At 37.6% G+C, this 19,118-nt stretch overlaps 1 non-coding gene across 1 annotated transcript; it reads left to right on the forward strand.

The window, feature by feature from the left end:
• The first annotated feature begins 8,971 nt into the window (after positions 1-8,971).
• LOC125147350 (U6 spliceosomal RNA) lies at positions 8,972-9,078 on the forward strand. The gene has a single exon (XR_007145161.1). It is a non-coding gene; the product is annotated as a U6 spliceosomal RNA (small nuclear RNA).
• Positions 9,079-19,118: the final 10,040 nt, after the last annotated feature.

The raw sequence follows: 19,118 nt of genomic DNA on the forward strand, positions 1-19,118 counted from the left end.
TCTTGATAAATTGACAAGATAGTTCTAGGTTTACATTCTTTTCTGTTAGATTAAATTTTAAATTTGTTTATGGTTTGCCAAAAACCCCTAATGAGGACACAGGCACATATTGTTTGGTGTCATTTATATTTCACCTCTGTTTCTTTGTGTTATAAGATCTTTTTAAAGTGAGACAGAAATGGACACTAATTAATCATTGCACTGCAACATGATGCTCCCTGCACAGACCATCTCCTGTTTTGCCTATTTGAATATAGCCAAGGATTTGATAATCAATTGTGTAAGTATGATTAATTATGAAAATTTCTAAATCCTAATATTTTTTTGTTATGTATAATAGAAAAGAAGTGGATTTATCATGAGGGCTGAAAAATAAGACCTCCATATGTTTGCTCCTCCCCATCTTCCTGTGACTGAAGGAGAGAAATCAGTAATATATCTGAAAACCATTTTCCTTTTGAGCCTTAGAATTGCTCTCAATGTTCTTTGCCAAGAAGCCACTACTAATTACCTAGAGTTAGCCTATGAGTGAAAACTAATGTGTCATTTTTAATTAGACTACAAGGTGCTAGGTCATAACTGAATTATAGATCAAAAGATTACAGACATCTGGGTAAGAAAGATCAGTTAAAGAAGAAATTAGTATGGCGGGTTAAAGAGAAATTGGAGAACAAGATAGATCATTTTTCCAAGTATAAGTAGTGATTTAATTACAATGTATTCTGAACAGGTCATAGAACCTACAGAACACAAAAGTATCACTGTTTACTTAGCTAGAACAAGGATGCTTCAGATCACTGAAACTATCCTTTTGTGTATTAACTCATTTCATACTTACAACAATCTTATCTGTTTGGATTCTATTATCATCTGCCTTTCCTGGATAAGCAAATGGAGGCCGAGAGAGGGTAAATAACTCACTGAAATTAAACTGGATAATAAAAGGTAGAAACTGAAATTTGAACTAGATAATTCAGGTTTCAGAGTCAATATCCCTAACTATACATTCCATATCTTCTGCCTCCTACACAAATCTATTAGAGGAATCAAATAATAACTTCTGAGTAAAAGTGACTTTTAAAGCATTGGCAGATGTAAAGAGTTAATATTAGGAATGGACTCTAGAAATGTGTGAAGGAATTGATAGCTGGGCTGGCAAACAGGAAAGCCCATTTTAGCATATGGGTGTGCTGTGATCATTCTATTAGCAATGCTCAAATTATTAGAATAAATTACTTCACTTGAGTAACATTTGAAGCTTAACATTTTATTATACTTGCCTCAAGTAATTGAACAGGAGAGTTAATGCCAAATTCCAGTGACTTTCTATTTATATTCTACTACAGATATTCTGCTGTTCCCAGAAACCTGTACAACATGCTATCTTCTGCAGGGCCATCTCAGGCTTTGAAGATAGAATAGGTATTCTACAAATGTTGGTTAATTAAATAAATGAGTTGGGGTGCCTGGGTGCCTCAGTCCATTAAGCATCCAACTTCAGCCTAAGTCATGATCTCACCATTCCTGAGCTTGAGCCCTGCTTCCGGCTCTGTGCTGACAGATCAGAGCCTGAAGCATGTTTCAGATTCTGTGTCTCCCTCTCTTTCTCTGCCCCTCTCCCACTCGTGCTCTCTCTCTCAAAATTAAATAAGCATTAAAAAATAAATAATAAATACATAAATAATTATGTTAATACTAATTCTATTTACATTGAGCCTTTACTCTAACAAATGGCTTCATTTTTTGGAGGTCCCAGGTTGAAATTTATTTAGCCTCTGAGCCTATGCCAGCAACATGTTTGTACAAATGGAAGTCTTGGGTGGGACCAATCTTCTCCACCCCCCATGAGCACATACACACCCTTATCTTACAGTAGTTGCCATCACAATCTGGAGTGTGAAGAAAGTAGGACTTAATTCAAATATTTCTTAATATCCACATTTATACTGACTGAAAGGGAAATTGGTTTTGACAGTTGCCAGAATGCAAGAAAGTTACCTAAAAACCCAGAAATGGACTGAATGGTATTACTGATTTCAAAGAATCAAGCTCCATGTATCAACAACTTAAGAGCAAACCAAATGTATGGAACAGTGAGAAAAGCAGTACAGAACTGCAAAGCCATTTTTGGGAAAAAAAATCAAAACTCATCTTTACCTTTTTTTCCTTCATTTTTCCCCCTATTTTTTATAGCATTTTTTTTAAACCAATACCATCTTTTCATCTGGGTTTGCTATAGTAGACAATGGAATATTTTCCAGTGAGAATTTAAAATTCCTGATAATGTATAAACAAATGTCAAGTATTTATTTTTGGCAAGTTTGCCATTATCAAACACTTTACAACTTCTTCAATGTCAAGGCCAATTGTTTTGGAGCTGTCATTTTTCAAGATTCCATGTACCTTGATGTGCACTATTAAGTTGGACAACAACTGGTCAAACATTTACAAAGAGGAGCTCAACTTGAAACTGAAACACAAATGGATATCATTTTTATTACTAAATTACAAAAACAGAATCATAATTAATAGTAATTATTGAGATAAAGCAATAGTGACATAAACAGAGAACATATTTGTGTTTATGAGCTAGCATATCCCAATATACAACAATAGATCCCGATGTACTCCAGAGAAAAGTTTTAATCTTGAGTGTGGCAATTGTATCCTTCCTTAATACTTTCACTGTTTTGTTCTAAAAAAAGAATGACTACAGAGTTTAAACTAGCACTTTATTTGAGATGTTGCTCTAAAATAAATCTCTCCTGACACGGATTTATAGGTTGGACTGAAGTTTATTTTAACCTCACGGTTTGGTTATTTTTATGTTATTTTAGATGTTTCTAAAAATTTTAAGTGTCAAACCACATAAATTTCAAATGTCCCTTAAAGCCATTTAGACGTTTTTCTCATTACTGATGATGAGTAAAAATCATTTTTGGAGGCAGCAGTGTATGGGCTTCACTATCTCATTTACCGTAGATATGAGTTTGCTTCGTTCCCATTTTTTATAGGCAATAATGCAGCTGTGCAAGGCATTTGCCAATTGTTCTCCTCCTTTTTGTGTGTGCACAGGAAGTGATTATGATTTAACACTTCAACACTCAGGCAAACCATTCTTCTCACCCACAAATCCCCACAGAGAACAGACATCAGATCTTTTTGAATAGTTATGAATGCCAGCATTCTCCAAGATGTTCCCGGCTGTCCAACAATTTTCTGAGTCCACAGCAACAAAAAATAATCTGCTACAGAGACCTTCAAGCCCCCTACACCACCCCTGCAACACACAGTATGACATATTATTCTTCTAACTTCCCCTCCTTTTCACTGAACGGAAAATAAGAACTGCAAATGAATGGGAGTATAGTTATTACAAAAATAGTTCAATTGTATTCCAGTTTCTTTTTTAAGTAAACTCTAAAATACAGTATATTTTGGAAAGATGATCCTTGGAGACTTTGAAGTACTGGTTACAGCTGACAAGGGAAATAGGCAGAGTTGGGAGTTGAACAAGTTGCGATGGGGTATAAAGGCCAAGGGCCACACTAGTCACATATAGGAGCAAGATTCTCAGTCACATCAACTTAGAGGCTGGAAATGTTTCAGAGCACTTTGATTCCCACCAAGATAAGGAATTGAGCAAAGCTGTGAGCTAACTCCCTCCAAAAATCAACTCCAGAGAAACTAGGAAAACAAACAAACCGGGAATGATGAATTCCAGACAATAAGTTAAAAAAACACACAAAAACAAAACAAAAAAACACCTGACAGGTATTAAGATGACTGAGGGCTATGATTAACCATAGTAGATGTCAAGAGGGTATGGGAGGAAACTGGCTGCAGGCTGGACAGAGAGTGAATGACGTGGCAATAAAAGGATTGGTTGGGAAAACCTTTTGAAATTCATCCCACACTCCACCAGGCCACCCCCATGTGGCCTTGAGACAGTCATTCCCTTCATTGTAGGAATCAGGTGTGCCAGGCTGTATCTTCCAGAGGAGGGTTTTGGGGGGTAAGGACAGAAACAACCACTCACAGGTGAGGAACTGGTGAACACAGCTGTGGACTGACCAGTAATCCTTGGGTATTCATCCCTCTACACCCTTCTTTCTCCTTATAAACCATGTGCAAACTGCTTTCTCCAATGAAGCATTTGCTTAAGCTTTTAAGATTTAAAACCTTGTTAGTTTACTTTTCTCATGGGGTGATAAGAAATGTAAGTGATCAAAATTGATTTTGTACTTTGTGGAGTTAGCTGCCCTATCCATAAACTCAACAGGACTGACAGAACTGGGCCTGAGTTTGGGTCTTTCCCTAGTGCAACTAACCAAACAAAACAACTAATACCCCTTGGGGAACAGGAGTTTAGAAGTTCAAATAGCAACACCCTAGACTTTCAAAGAGTATCTTACTTCAAAAGAAACTGAATAGCATATACTATTTAAAACAGAATTATTGGAACACAGGACCAATAATTTAGAATATATATCATAAATATTGAAAAGGAGATAAGGGGAGATATGGGTATCATGAGACAAAAAAAATTCATCATAAATAAAATAAATTGTGGTATTAGGTATACAATTTACTAACTGAAATGAAGCATGAATACATTACTTGAAATCAGGAATACATAGGAAAAGTTGGAATAGGAATCCAGCTTGAGGGAAAAGAACAGTGAGTTGAAAGAGCAGATTGAAACTCCTGTCCAGAATACATCACAAAAGAATGAAGAAATTTAAAAATATATAAAATGAGAGATAGAGATATATAAGATAGAATTTAAAATGTTAGGATACACACTAGGGCTCCTAAAAAGAGAAAATTAAAAATGGGTATGAGAAAATAAGTGAAAAAAATGTATAAAAGCCTACAATTCAAGATAAAGATGTCTGAGCTTAAACCATCAGGAGAAAAAAGGAAAAAAAATTGACATAGGATGGAACATTTTCAAAATATCAAGGAAATAAAATTTTAAATATTTCTAAGAGAAAAAGCAGGTTACCTCTCAAAACAAAACAAAACAATGGATTTTAGAATGGCATCAAAATTGTCACTAGTGACCCAAGATGTAAAAAGAAAATGGAGATCTTTTATTTTAAAGGTAAATAATTTTGACTCAAATTTTATATCACTAGTAGAACTGTAATAAAAATATTTTCAGGGCGCCTGGGTGGCTCAGTCGGTTAAGCAGCCGACTTCGGCTCAGGTCATGATCTCATGGTCGGTGAGTTCAAGCCCCGCGTCAGGCTCTGTGCTGGCAGCTCAGAGCCTGGAGCCTGTTTCAGATTCTGTGTCTCCCTCTCTCTCTGCCCCTCCCCTGTTCATGCTCTGTCTCTCTCTGTCTCAAAAATAAATAAATGTTAAAAATAATTAAAAAAATATATTTTCAATCAATCATAAATTGCCTCAATTCATTTACCACGTTAAGTAAAACTCTTTAAATTTTTTTTTAACATTTCTTCATTTTTGAGAGACACAGAGAGACAGAGCATGAGTGGGGAAGGGGCAGAGAGAGAAGGAGACACAGAATCCGAAGCAGGCTCCAGGCTTTGAGATGTCAGCACAGAGACTGATGCGGGGCTCCAACTCACAAACCGCGAGATCATGACATGAGCTGAAGTTGGATGCTCAACCGACTGAGCCACCCAGGAGCCCCGTAAAACACTTTTTAAGAGGAAATACTAAAATAGTAAGAGACAAAGGAAATGGTACTAGAGATATATGAATAAAGGTGTTCATTATTTTGATGAAATTTATTGGTGTTTATAAAAAAAGTAAGACCAAAAAAAAAGAAAAATGAAAATTATATACACACACACACATATATACATATATATGAGATAGTATTAAAGACAAAGAGCTTTTGATGATTGGGAATGGAGGGGAAAAATGGGAGTCACAAAAGAGGATTGAATACTACTTGAGTTGGTAGAGGGAAGGCATAGAGAATGAAGTATTTAATAAGGCAGTGGCAGTGAATAAACATGAATAGGGATCTTCAGTCATTACGAACAATCTATGAAAATTACTAATCCTTACATTCACCAAAGAAAATGCCATCTATCTAAAAGAAGAGAAAAACAGGAAGCAAAAATATTACAAGAAACAAAATATGCATCTAAAATGTCAAATAAATCCTAATAATTAATTTTATAGAGAAAAAGTGGCAAATCACTCATTAAGACAAATACATTCAGATATAAATTATAAAGGAAAAGTATTGTAGCTCAGAGTATGAGTCAAGTATTAAATAAACAGATTATACCAGAAAGGTTAAAAACAAAAGACAAAAAGTGATATACTAAAGATATATGAAAGGAAGTTGGAATCAAAATACTAATAATTGACACAAATAGATTTTTAAGACAGAAGATATCAGAAGAGACAGAGAAGATTCGTTGTATATTATGAAAATGTGCAATGAACAAGAAGATACAGCCATCATAAACATACACATACCTAACTTTATAGTTAAAAGAGCATGCAATGTTCAGTTTCTTTCAAGTCTCATTAGTATGTAATGGAGGAATTCCTTGTATTGCTTCAGAAAAGAAATCGAGTCTGAGCTCTTGGGTGAGGAAATGGTGAGGCTAAGTATAGCAATCCAATGACCCTATCCCATCCACACATCTGGATTATATTGATGGACAAATCCACAGAGCATGAGACTTGATGCAAGAAGTATCTGGTCATCATTATCTCTCAGTACACATGGCCAGTGATAAAAATAAGAAATGCCTTCCCTGAGAACCTGAAAATTTGTGTGTTTTAATATAAATTTACATAGAACAAAATGCGGTAAGGCATCTTGGGCTATTACTGAATTTTGGTGGTGCTGAGAGAATCAGAATTTTGGAGAAGTGTCTGCAGTGTTGCTGCCCAAGGAAAAAACTACAGTTGCTTCTCTGCATGTGGCTCATGGACCAGTAGCATCAGTATCAGCAATGAGCTTGTTAGAAATGCAAAATTAGACCATGCCAGACCTATTGTTCCAGAACCTGCATTTACCAAGATTCAGAGACAATCCATCAGCACTTTAGAGTTTGAAAAATAACTTTGATATAATAAATTCTGATATAGGAAGCAGATGATCAAGGCTGAGGGAGTAATCAAGTGAAGAATTATTGTGATCTGAACTAGGGTAGCAATGGGAAGGAGTGGATGGATTTGAAAATATTTTGAACTTACAATTGATGGGCCTTGGTAATCGGCTGCAGTCAGGACAAGTATGAAAAGGAACTATGATAATAAAAATATAATTAAAAGTAGTTTTATCAGAACATCTTATGGTTTTCCTTTCCCTGTCTCCAATAAAGTACACCAGATGTGTACTACACCTGGGGGTATGCCCCACTCTAGGTATAAGGAGAGAGAATCCAAGCAGAGCACGGTAGTCCATTTTCAGATTCCATACTTACTGCATCACATTTATTGCAAAAAGACAACATTTTCCCCTAAGACCTGGATTTAGGCATGAATGGTCACTGTAAAGACTCCAATTCAATATTTCACTGGGGTCCTAGCCAGTACAATCATGCATACAAATTAGAAAGGAGAAAGTAAAACTGTTTATTTGTTAATAATAATAACAAGTTATTATAATTTATGTATAAAATCCTAAAGAAACTACAAAAATCCTTCTAAAATTGAGTAAATTTAGCATGATCATAGGATACAAAGTCAATATAAAACATCAATTTTATTTCAATATATCATCAATAAATAATTGGAATTTTAAGTTAAAAATGCAATTTAAGGTGTGCCTGGGTGTCTCAGTTGGTTAAGAGTTCAACTCTTAATTACGGCTCAGGTCATGATCTCACTGATCGTGGGGTCAAACCCCACATGGGGCTCCATTCAGTGCGGACCCTGCTTGGGATTCTCTCTTGGTCCTGCTCTCTGCCCTTCACATGCTCACTCAAGTGTGCTCTCTCTCTCCTCTCTCTCTCTCTCTCTCTCTCTCTCTCTCAAAATAAGTAAATAAACTTAAACAGTGTAATTTAAGACAGCATTAAAAATCATGATGAGTTAGTAATGAACTTCACATATGCAAAATCTTCACACAAAAAATGACAAAATGTTGTTGAGGGAAACACAGTCCAAAATAAGGGAAATGTACTATGTTCAAGAATAGGAAGACTTGCTATTATTTAGATAATTCTCTCCAAATTAGATGATAGGTTTATATAAATTCCAAATAAAACCAATTGTAAAAATTGACAAACTGATAGTAAAATGTATATGGACATGCAAAAAACAAAGGGCAGGCAAAATAATTTTGATAGAGAAAGAAGAAGTTAGAGGACTTACACTGTTTTTTTCAATACTTATTATAAAGATATACTAATAACATATGTGGTATTGGTGTAAGAATAGACATATAGATTGAAGAAAGAAAACAGAGAATCCAGAAGGAGATCCACATGTCAATTAAACTTCAACAGAAATATAAAAGTAATTAAATGGAATGGACAAGTTTTTAATAAATCGTTCTGGATACAACATTCAAAAAATAATGCTATTTTCCTTTATAAACAAATAATGTTGGATATGTGATTAGAATAAAATGTTTCAATCCCTCCAGATATCACACACAAAAATTTATAAAAAATGAATTAGGACCTAAATATAAAAGCTAAAGATATAAAACTCTTAGAAGAAAGTAGAGTAAAAAAAAGTATAAACCTCGGGTATGAAAAGGATTTCTTAAACAGGACATGAAAAGCACATAACAGGAAAAAGTTGTAATCTATATTAATCAAATATAAAATTTACCTGCTCTTCTAAAGTCACCATTAAGCAAAGGAAAAGGCGAGCCTTGGACTGGGTACAAATAATTACAATCTGGCAAAGGATTTGTACCTAGAATATATAAAGAATATTACAATAAAATAACAAGATAATAAGTGACTTTTAGTAGTGCACAAAATATTTCAAATGATACTCCACAAAAGAAAATACGCAAGTGCTCTCTTCGGCAGCACATATACTAAAATAGGAACAATACAGAGAAGAGTAGCATGGCCCCTGTGCAAGGATGACACTCAAATTCATGAATCATTCCATATTTTTATGAATTAAAAAGTCCTATACATGAGGTGCAAAATAAAATGGAGGTGGCCACAGCACGGATTGAAGAGGCAGAAGAGAGAGTAAAAGAATTAGAAGATAAAATTGTGGAAAAAGAGGAAGCTGAGGAAAAGACAGATAAAAACAATCCAGGATCACGAGGGAAGATTTAGAGAACTAAATGATGCAATCAAACAGAACAATATTTGTGTCACAGGAATTCCAGAAAAACAAGAGAGATAGAAAGGGGCTGAAGGTATACTTGAACAAATCATAGCTGAGAACTTACCAGATCTGGGGAAGGAAACAGGCATTGAAATCCAAGAGGCACAGAGAACTCCCTTCAGATGTAACTTGAATTGATCTTCTGCATGACATATTTTAGTGAAACTGGCAAAATACAAGGATAGAGATAGAATTCTGAAAGGAGGTAGAAGTGAAGAAACAATGGCCCTGAATGATACATTGGGCCAGATGGACTTGACAGATATATTTAGAACTCTGCATCCCAAAGCAACAGAATATACTTTCTTCTTGAGTGCACAGGGAACATTCTTCTAGATAGATCACATACTGGGTCACAAAACAACCCTTAATAAATGTAAAATAATTGAGATCATACCATGCACACTTTCAGGCCACAATGATATGACTCTTGAAATCAACCACAGGAAAAAGACTAGAAAACCTCCAAATGCATGGAGGTTAAAGAACATCCTACTAAGGAATGAATGGAATAGCTTGAGAAGGATAGGTATTATCTCTGCTTTAAACGTCTGGTAGAACTCCCCTGGGAAGCCATCTGGTCCTGGACTCTTATTTGTTGGGAGATTTTTGTTGACTGATTCAATTTCTTCGCTGGTTATGGGTCTGTTCAAGCTTTCTATTTCCCCCTGATTGAGTTTTGGAAGTGTGTGGGTGTTTAGGAATTTGTTCATTTCTTCCAGGTTATCCAGTTTGTTGGCATATAATTTTTCATAGTATTCTCTGATAATTGCTTGTATCTCTGAGGGATTGGTTGTAATCATTCCATTTTCATTCATGATTTTATCTATTTGGGTCATCTCCCTCTTCTTTTTTAGAAGCCTGGCTAGAGGTTTGTCAATTTTGTTTATTTTTTCAAAAAACCAACTCTTGGTTTCGTTGATCTGCTCTACAGTTTTTTTAGATTCTATATAGTTTATTTTTGCTCTGATCTTTATTATTTCTCTTCTTCTGCTGGGTTTAGGCTGCCTTTGCTGTTCTGCTTCTAGTTCCTTTAGGTGTGCTGCTAGATTTTGTATTTGGGATTTTTCTTGTTTCTTGAGATAGGCCTGGATTGCAATGTATTTTCCTCTCAGGACTGCCTTTGCTGAGTCCCAAAGTGTTTGGAAGGTTGTATTTTCATTTTCATTGTTTCCATATATTTCTTAATTTCTTCTCTAATTGCCTGGTTGACCCACTCATTCGTTAGTAGGGTGTTCTTTAACCTCCATGATTTTGGAGGTTTTCCAGACTTTTTCCTGTAGTTGATTTCAAGCTTCATAGCATTGTGGTCTGAAAGTAAGCATGGTATAATTTCAATTCTTGTAAACTTATGAAGGGCTGTTTTGTGACCCAGTATATGATCTATCTTGGAGAATGTTCCATGTGCACTCGAGAAGAAGGTATATTCTGTTGCTTTGGGATGCAGAGTTCTAAATATATCTGTCAAGTCCATCTGATCCAATGTCTCATTCAGGGCCCTTGTTTCTTTATTGACCATGTGTCTAGATGATCTATCCATTTCTGTAAGTGGAGTGTTAAAGTCCCCTGCAATTACCACATTCTTATCAATAAGGTTGCTTATGTTTATGAGTAATTGTTGTATATATTTGGGGGCTCTGGTATTCGGCGCATAGACATAATTGTTAGCTCTTCCTGATGGATAGACCCTGTAATTATTATATAAAGCCCTTCTTCATCTTACAGTCTTTAATTTAAAGTCTAATTTGTCTGATATAAGTATGGCTACTCCAGGTTTCTTTTGGCTTCCAGTAGCATGATAAATAGTTCTCCATCTTCTCACTCTCAATCTGAAGGTGTTGTCAGGTCTAAAATGAGTCTCTTGTAGACAGCAAATAGATGGGTCTTGTTTTTTTATCCATTCTGATACCCTATGTCTTTTGTCTGGAGCATTTAATCCATTTACATTCAGTGTTATTATAGAAAGATATGAATTTAGCGTCATTGTGATGTCTGTATGTTTTATGTTTGTAGCAATGTCTCTGGGACTTTGTCTCACAGGATCCCCCTTAGGATCTCTTGTAGGGCTGGTTTAGTGGTGACAAATTCCTTCAGTTTTTGTTTGTTTGGGAAGACCTTTATCTCTCCTATTCTAAATGACAGATTTGCTGGATAAAGGATTCTCGGCTGCATATTTTTTCTGTTCATCCCATTGAAGATCTCCTGCCATGCCTTTCTGGCCTGCCAAGTTTCAGAAGAGAGATCAGTCACGAGTCTTATAGCTCTCCCTTTATATGTGAGGGCACATTTATCCCTTGCTGCTTTCAGAATTTTCTCTTTATCCTTGTATTTTGCCAGTTTCACTATGATATGTCGTGCAGAAGATCGATTCAAGTTACGTCTGAAGGGAGTTCCCTGTGCCTCTTGGATTTCAATGCCTCTTTCCTTCCCCAGTTCAGGGAAGTTCTCAGCTATTATTTCTTCAAGTACACCTTCAGCACCTTTCCCTCTCTCTTCCTCCTCTGGGATACCAATTATGCATAGATCATTTCTCGTTAGTGCATCACTTAGTTCTCTAATTTTCCCCTCATACTCCTGGATTTTTTTATCTCTCTTTTTCTCAGCTTCCTCTTTTTCCATAATTTTATCTTCTAGTTCACCTATTCTTTCCTCTGCCTCTTCAATCTGAGCCATGGTTGTTTCCATTTTATTTTGCAGCTCATTTATAGCATTTTTTAGTTCCTTCTGACTATTCCTTAGTCCCTTGATCTCTGTAGCAATAGATTCTCTGCTGTCCTCTATACTGTTTTCAAGCCCAACAATTAATTTTATGACTATTATTCTAGATTCACTTTCTGTTACATTGCTTAAATCCTTTTTGATCAGTTCATTAGCTGTTGTTATTTCCTGGAGATTCTTTTGAGGAGAATTCTTCCGTTTGGTCATTTTGGATAGTCCCTGGAGTGGTGCAGACCTGCAGGGCACTTCCCCTGTGCCTTCTTGAATAAGTGGAGTTGGTGGGTGGGGCCGCAGTCAGACCTGATGTCTGCCCCCTGCCCACAGCTGGGGCCACAGTCAGACTGGTGTGTACCTTCTCTTCTCCTCTCGTAGGGACAGGATTCACTGTGGGGTGGCGTGGCCCATCTGGGCTACTTGTACACTGCCAGGCTTGTGGTGCTGGGGATCTGGCATATTAGCTGGGGTGGATGCAAGGTGCACGGGGGCGGGAGGGGTAGGCTAGCTTGCTTCTCCTTTGGTGATCCACTTTGGGAGGGGTCTTGTGGCAGAGGGAGGCAGGCAGACCCGTCAGAGGGATGGATCCGCAGTAGCACAGCGTTGGGTGTTTGCACGGTGCAAGCAAGTTCCGTGGCAGAAACTGGTTCCCTTTGGTATTTTGGCTGGGGGATGGGTGAGGGAGATGGTGCTGGTGAGGGCCTTTGTTGCCTGCCAAGCTGAGCTCTGTCATCTGGGGCTCAACAACTCTCCCTCCCATTGTCCTCTAGCCCTCCCGTTCTCCAGCAGAGCTGTTAGCTTATAACCTTCCAAATGTCAAGTCCTGCTTGCTGTTGGAACACACTCTGTTCGGCCCCTCCGCTTTTGCAAGCCAGACTCTGGGGCTCTGCTTGGCCAGCAGGCTGCCCCTCCACCCCAGCTCCCTCCCGCCAATCCGTGTAGGGCGCACCGCCTCACCACCCTTCCTACCTGCTTCTGTGGGCCTCTCATCTGCACTTGGCTCCGGAGATGCCATTCTGCTAGTCTTCTGGAGGTTTTCTGGGTTTAGGCAGGTGTAGGTGGAATCTACATGACCAGCAGGACGTGGTGATCCCAGCGTCCTCTTATGCCACCATCTTCCCTAGAATCCTATGATATGCTCTTCTGCCAAAACACACCCAGGCTTTCAGTAAACAGGCACTGGCAGTTCTTGGAGCTGCACGTCAGACTCCGTGATTTTCTCCTGGTGCCTCATGTGACCCAGCCACTTGAGAAGGACTAGCTAGATCATTTCTAGCTATTTTTAGTTCCTTCTGACACTGACCTAGGCTGTTCACTGAGGAGGCTGTAGGAGATGGGAAGGGCTGTATTAGCTTCCTCAAAATGACTTCTCAGGCAGCTGACTGCCTGCAGCTTTGCGACAAGACTGAAAATAAGAAATCATATGTGCATCGTTTTCCAGGTGGGGAAGTAAGGAACAAGCAATCTGGACTGCCCGCCAACAATCCAGATGGTCACCTGGGCTGGCTGAAGTACTCAGTAGGATGTAGGGGAAGTGATTTCTTTAAATCTTGATGGTAAAGATATGAATTGTCATATAACTTTGAAAAACTGACATCTAATGAAATTTACCACTCTTCGTCAATCCCCCTGTTCCATTCCTGAGACTTGAAGCTCTGAGGACCTACCCACTGGCCCAGGGGCACCCCAGCACCCTGAGTGCTCCACCCACACTTTCCCTAACTCCGAAGCCGGCTCCTATGCGTACTCTAGAGTGCTGTGGCAAGAATCCAGCATCCGGCTAGGTCTCAGAAAAACAGACCTACTAAGGAATGAATGGATCAACCAGGCAATTAGAGAAGAAATTTATATATATATATATATATATATGGAAAAAATGAAAATGAAAATACAATAATCCAAATGCTTTGGGAGACAGCAAAGGCAGTCCTGAGAGGAAAATACATTTAATCCAGGCCTATCTCAAGAAACAAAAAACAATCCCAAATACAAAATCTAATAGCACACCTAAAGGAACTAGAAGCAGAAAAACAAAGACACCCAAAACCCAGCAGAAATAAACAATATAGAATCCAAAAAAAAAAAACAAAAACAAAAGACAGTAGAGAAGATCAATAAAATCAAGAGTTTGTTTTTTTGAAAAAATAAACAAAATTGACAAACCTCTAGCCAGACTTTTCAAAAAGAAAAGAGAGAGGACTCAAATAGATAAAATCAGAAATGAAAATGGAATTATTACAACTAATCCCTCAGAAATACAAGCAATTATCAGGGAATACTATGAAAAATTATATGCCAACAAACTGGACAACCTGGAAGAAATGAACAAACTCCTAAGCACCCACAGACTTCCAAAACTCAAACAGGAAGTAATAGAAAACTTGAATAGACCCATAACCAGCAAAGAAATTGAATCAGTTATCAAAAATCTCCCAACAAGTAAGAGTCCTGGACCAGATGGATTCCCTGGGGAATTCTACCAGACATTTAAGGTGTGATAATACCTATCCTTCTCAAGCTGTTCCAAAAAATAGAAAGGGAAGGAAAAATTCCAGACTCATTCTATAAAGCCAGCATTACCTTGATTCCCAAACCAGAGAACCAGGAAAAAAAAATAAATAACTACAGGCCAATATCCCTGATGAATATGGATGCAAAAATTCTCAACAAGATACTAACAAATCAAATTCAACAGCATATAAAAAGAATTATTCACCATGATTAAGTGGGATTCATTCCTGGCTGTAGGACTGGTTCAATATTCACAAATCAATCAATGTGATACATTGCATTAATAAAAGAAAAGATAAGAACCATATGATCCTGTCAGTCGATGCAGAAATAGTATTTGACAAAATACAGCATCCATTCTTAATCAAAACCCTTGAAAAGTTGGGATAAAAGGAACATAGTTAAACATCATAGAAGCCATTTATGTCAAGCCCACAGCTAATATCATCCTCAATGGGGAAAAACTGAGAGCTTTCCCCCTGAGATCAGGAACATGACAGGGATGTCCACTCTCACCGCTGTTGTTTAACATAATGTTGAAAGTCCTAGCATCAGCAATCAGACAACAAAAGGAAATCAAAACCATCAAAATTGGCAAAGATGAAGTGAAACTTTCACTTTTTTGCAGATGACATGATACTCTACATGGAAAACCCGACAGACTCCAACAAGTCTGCTAGAACTGGTTCATGAATTCAGCAAAGTCACAGGATACAAAATTAATGTACAGGAATCTGTTGCATTTTTATACACCAATAATGAAGCAACAGAAAGAGAAATAAAGAAACTGATTCCACTCATAATTGCACCAAGAATCATAAAATACCTAGGAATAAACCTAACCAAAGATGTAAAAGATCTATATGCTGAAAAATATAGAAAACTTATGAAGGAATTTGAAGAAAATACAAAGTAATGGAAAAATATTCCTTGTTCATGGACTGGAAGAATAAGTATTGTTAAAATGTCAATACTACTCAAAACAATCTACACATTCAATGCAATCCCAATCAAAATTGCACCAGCAGTCTTCTCGAAGCTAGAACAAGCAATCCTAAAATTTGTATGGAACTACAAAAGACCCAGAATAGCCAAAGTAATATTGAAGAAGAAAACCAAAGTTGAAGGCATCACAATCCCAGACTTTAGCCTCTACTACCAAGCTGTTATCAATAAGACAGCATGGTATTGGCACAAAAACAGACACATAGACCAATGGAATAGAATAGAGAACCCAGAATCGGACCCACAAATGTATGGCCAACTAATCTTTGGCAAAGCAGGAAAGAATATCCAATGGAAAAAAGACAATCTGTTTAACAAATGGTCCTGGGAGAAATGGACAGTAACATGCAGAAGAATGAAACTAGACCACTTTCTTACACCATTCACAAAAGTAAACTCAAAATGGATGAAGGATCTGAATGTGAGAAAGGAAACCATCAAAATCCTAGAGGAGAAAGCCGGAAAAAACTTCTTTGACCTCAGCCGCAGCAATTTCTTACTCAACACATATCCAAAGGAAAGGTATTTAAAAGCAAAAATGAACTATTGGGACCTCATCAAGATAAAAGATTCTGCACTGCAAAGGAAACAATCAACAAAACTAAAAGGCAACCGATGGAATAGAAAAATATATTTGCAAATGACATATCGGACAAGGGGCTAGTATCCATAATCTATAAAGAACCCACCAAACTCCACACCAAAAAAACAAATAATCCAGTGAAGAAATGGGCAGAAGACATGAATAGACACTTTTCTAAAGAAGACATCAAGGTGGCCAACAGACATATGAAACGATGCTCAACGTCACTCCTCATCAGGGAAATACAAATCAAACCCACACTGAGATACCACTGCATCCCAGTTAGAGTGGCTAAAATTAATAAATCAGGAGACTATAGATGTTGGCGAGGATGTGGAGAAATGAGAACCCTCTTGCACTGTTTGTGGGAATGCCAACTGGTGCAGCCACTCTAGAAAACAGCGTGGAGGTTCCTCAAAAGATTAAAAATAGATCTATCCTATGACCCAACAATAGCACTGCTAGGAATTTACCCAAGGGATCCAGGAATGCTGATGCATAGGGGCACTTGTACCCAATGTTTATAGCAGCACTTTCAACAATAGCCAAATTATAGAAAGAGCCTAAATGTCCATCACCTGACGAATGGATAAAGAAATTGTGGTTTATATATATAATGGAATACTACTTGGCAATGAGAAAGAATGAAATCTGACCATTTTTAGCAACGTGGGTGGAACTAGAGGGTATTATGTTAAGTGAAATCAGTCAGGCAGAGAAAGACAGATACCATATTTTTTCACTCATATGTGGATCCTGAGAAACTTAACAGAAGCCCCTGGGGGAGGGTAAAAGGGGGAAAAAAGAGTGAGAGAGAGGAGAGAGGCAAAACATAAGAGACTCTCAGATACTGAGAACAAACTGAGGGTTGATGGGGGATAGGGGAGAGAGAAAAGTGGATGATGGGCACTGAGGAGGGCACCTGTTTGGATGAGCACTGGGTGTTGTATGGAAACCAATTTGACAATAAATTATATTTAATATAAAAAAATAAAATGCACAAACGTCCAAATTAACACATGAAAAGATGCTCATCATTAAAATGTAAATTAAAACTACAATGAGATTGTACTGCATACCCATTAGAATAGCCAATATTAAAAGACCTGCCAAATCAAGTGTTGGCAAGTTAGTGGAACAACTAGAGTTCTCATTCATTGCTTTTGACAGTGTAAGATAGTACAACCATTTTGGAAAATAGTTTGGTGATACCTTATGTAATTGACCATATACTCATATATAGTAGACACAGGTGGGTCACTCAGATTTCTTGTCACTCAGATTTCCTTCCAACAAAGTATACACTGCCCCATTGTACAGAATGTGCTTAAAGGATACTTTCCACCTGTTCCTCTCTGCAGTGGCCTGCCTTAGCTTTCAGTCTGAGATCATGCTATTATCAGTGTGGCCACCAAACAGTAAGCAAGGAGATAATATGAGACTTCTATGCAACATGAGATTCCTTTAATTGCTGATCTTTGATCTGGAGCTCCCTGTTGGGCGATCCGAGACATTTCCAGGTCTGGATTACTGTCTGATTTCTTCCCCTACCCAATTCTACTTCACACCTTTTATTTCTCACAGGTGTTACTCCTGAACAAAAGTTTAGCACTCCTAAATCCCTCTCAGTGTCTGCTTCCCAGAAAACTCAACCTATGACAGTTGGCCCTAAGAGTGGGGTAAGAAAGCAAGCTGTAAAATGGGTTTGAGAGAGTGGATTATCTATGAATTATCTGGGAATGAAGACTTCATACCTTGGGGCAGGTGGTGTGAAGACAGCTCCTGGCACTGGATGGCACTCCAGTTATTAAAACTTTTATCCATTTTGAGCTGGGATAATGCTGATGGAGGATAATGTACTAGTGGGTATGATAATGCATATAGAAATAATGGAATTGCCTTGATGGTATATAAGCTTATAATTAAAAGCTGATGATAATTAGCAAACAGTAGATAACTAAGAATGAGAGTCAGAGAGTTCCTTTTGTAGCATACAGAGAGGCTTTCATTGTATGCAGGGAATGAACGTAAAACACCGGAAGATCAAGAGCTGAATACTCAGTCAACACCAGAAGTTTTATTCCAAAATCATGGCCCTAATTTGGAAAATCAGGGATCCTAACATGCAGGATGAGAATATCTAGGTGGATGACCCCAAAATATTTATTTCCTATATTTTTTCTAAACATTCTGGCCCTATGGAAGTTTCCCATCCTTGCCTATTAGTGGTAGTACCCTACCTATGCAGAAAAATAATGCATAATTATTTCAGCCAAAAAGCAAACGCGACCACCACTTCTCCCAGCTGCCATCCCTATAACTCTAACAACCAGGGTTAAGTCAATGTATAACCCATCCAAGGGCAAGCTGTGCCTGATAAAGGAGAAAAAGGACTCTACACCAAAGATCCTCTCTTTCTCAGAGAAATCAAACAGTGATAATACATGATTAATTTTATCCCCAGATATTTACCAAAGAGGATTAATGACTGGGTTCTATGAGAAGCAGACATCAACATGGGATAATACATACAAGAGATTTGTTGGAAGAAACACATGTTAAAGGTAAAGGGTCATTATGAGGTGAGAGCCTTCAGAGCACGCTACAAGTCTAACAGCTGTGAAAAAAGAGAATGAAGAAAAGATTCTATAGTAATAATCTCAGGCTGTAGTTTTGAGAAAATCTCTGCCCCACTGATGGGATACCCAAAAAAAGTATGGCTTGTGAGAAGAGTCCTATGTTGGGTGAAAATGGCTTGGCTTAGGGCTTAGTCACTGGCTAGTAACAGCCTGGGGGAAGTGTGATATGGATGTGACTGCCCCTACAGCCCATATGAGGTGTGACGGCTGGAGATTGTCTGTCAACTGTCTCCCTGGAGCAAGCTATCTTAAAATGATCCTATTTTGAAACAATCCAAATTTCCATCAATCAAATGGTTAAACAAATGCGGCATATTCTTATGATGAAATAGTGTTCATGAATAAAATGAGACAAACTATGTGCAACA

Source organism: Prionailurus viverrinus, chromosome D1, assembly GCF_022837055.1.
Source record: "Prionailurus viverrinus isolate Anna chromosome D1, UM_Priviv_1.0, whole genome shotgun sequence".
NCBI classification, from domain to species: domain Eukaryota; kingdom Metazoa; phylum Chordata; class Mammalia; order Carnivora; family Felidae; genus Prionailurus; species Prionailurus viverrinus.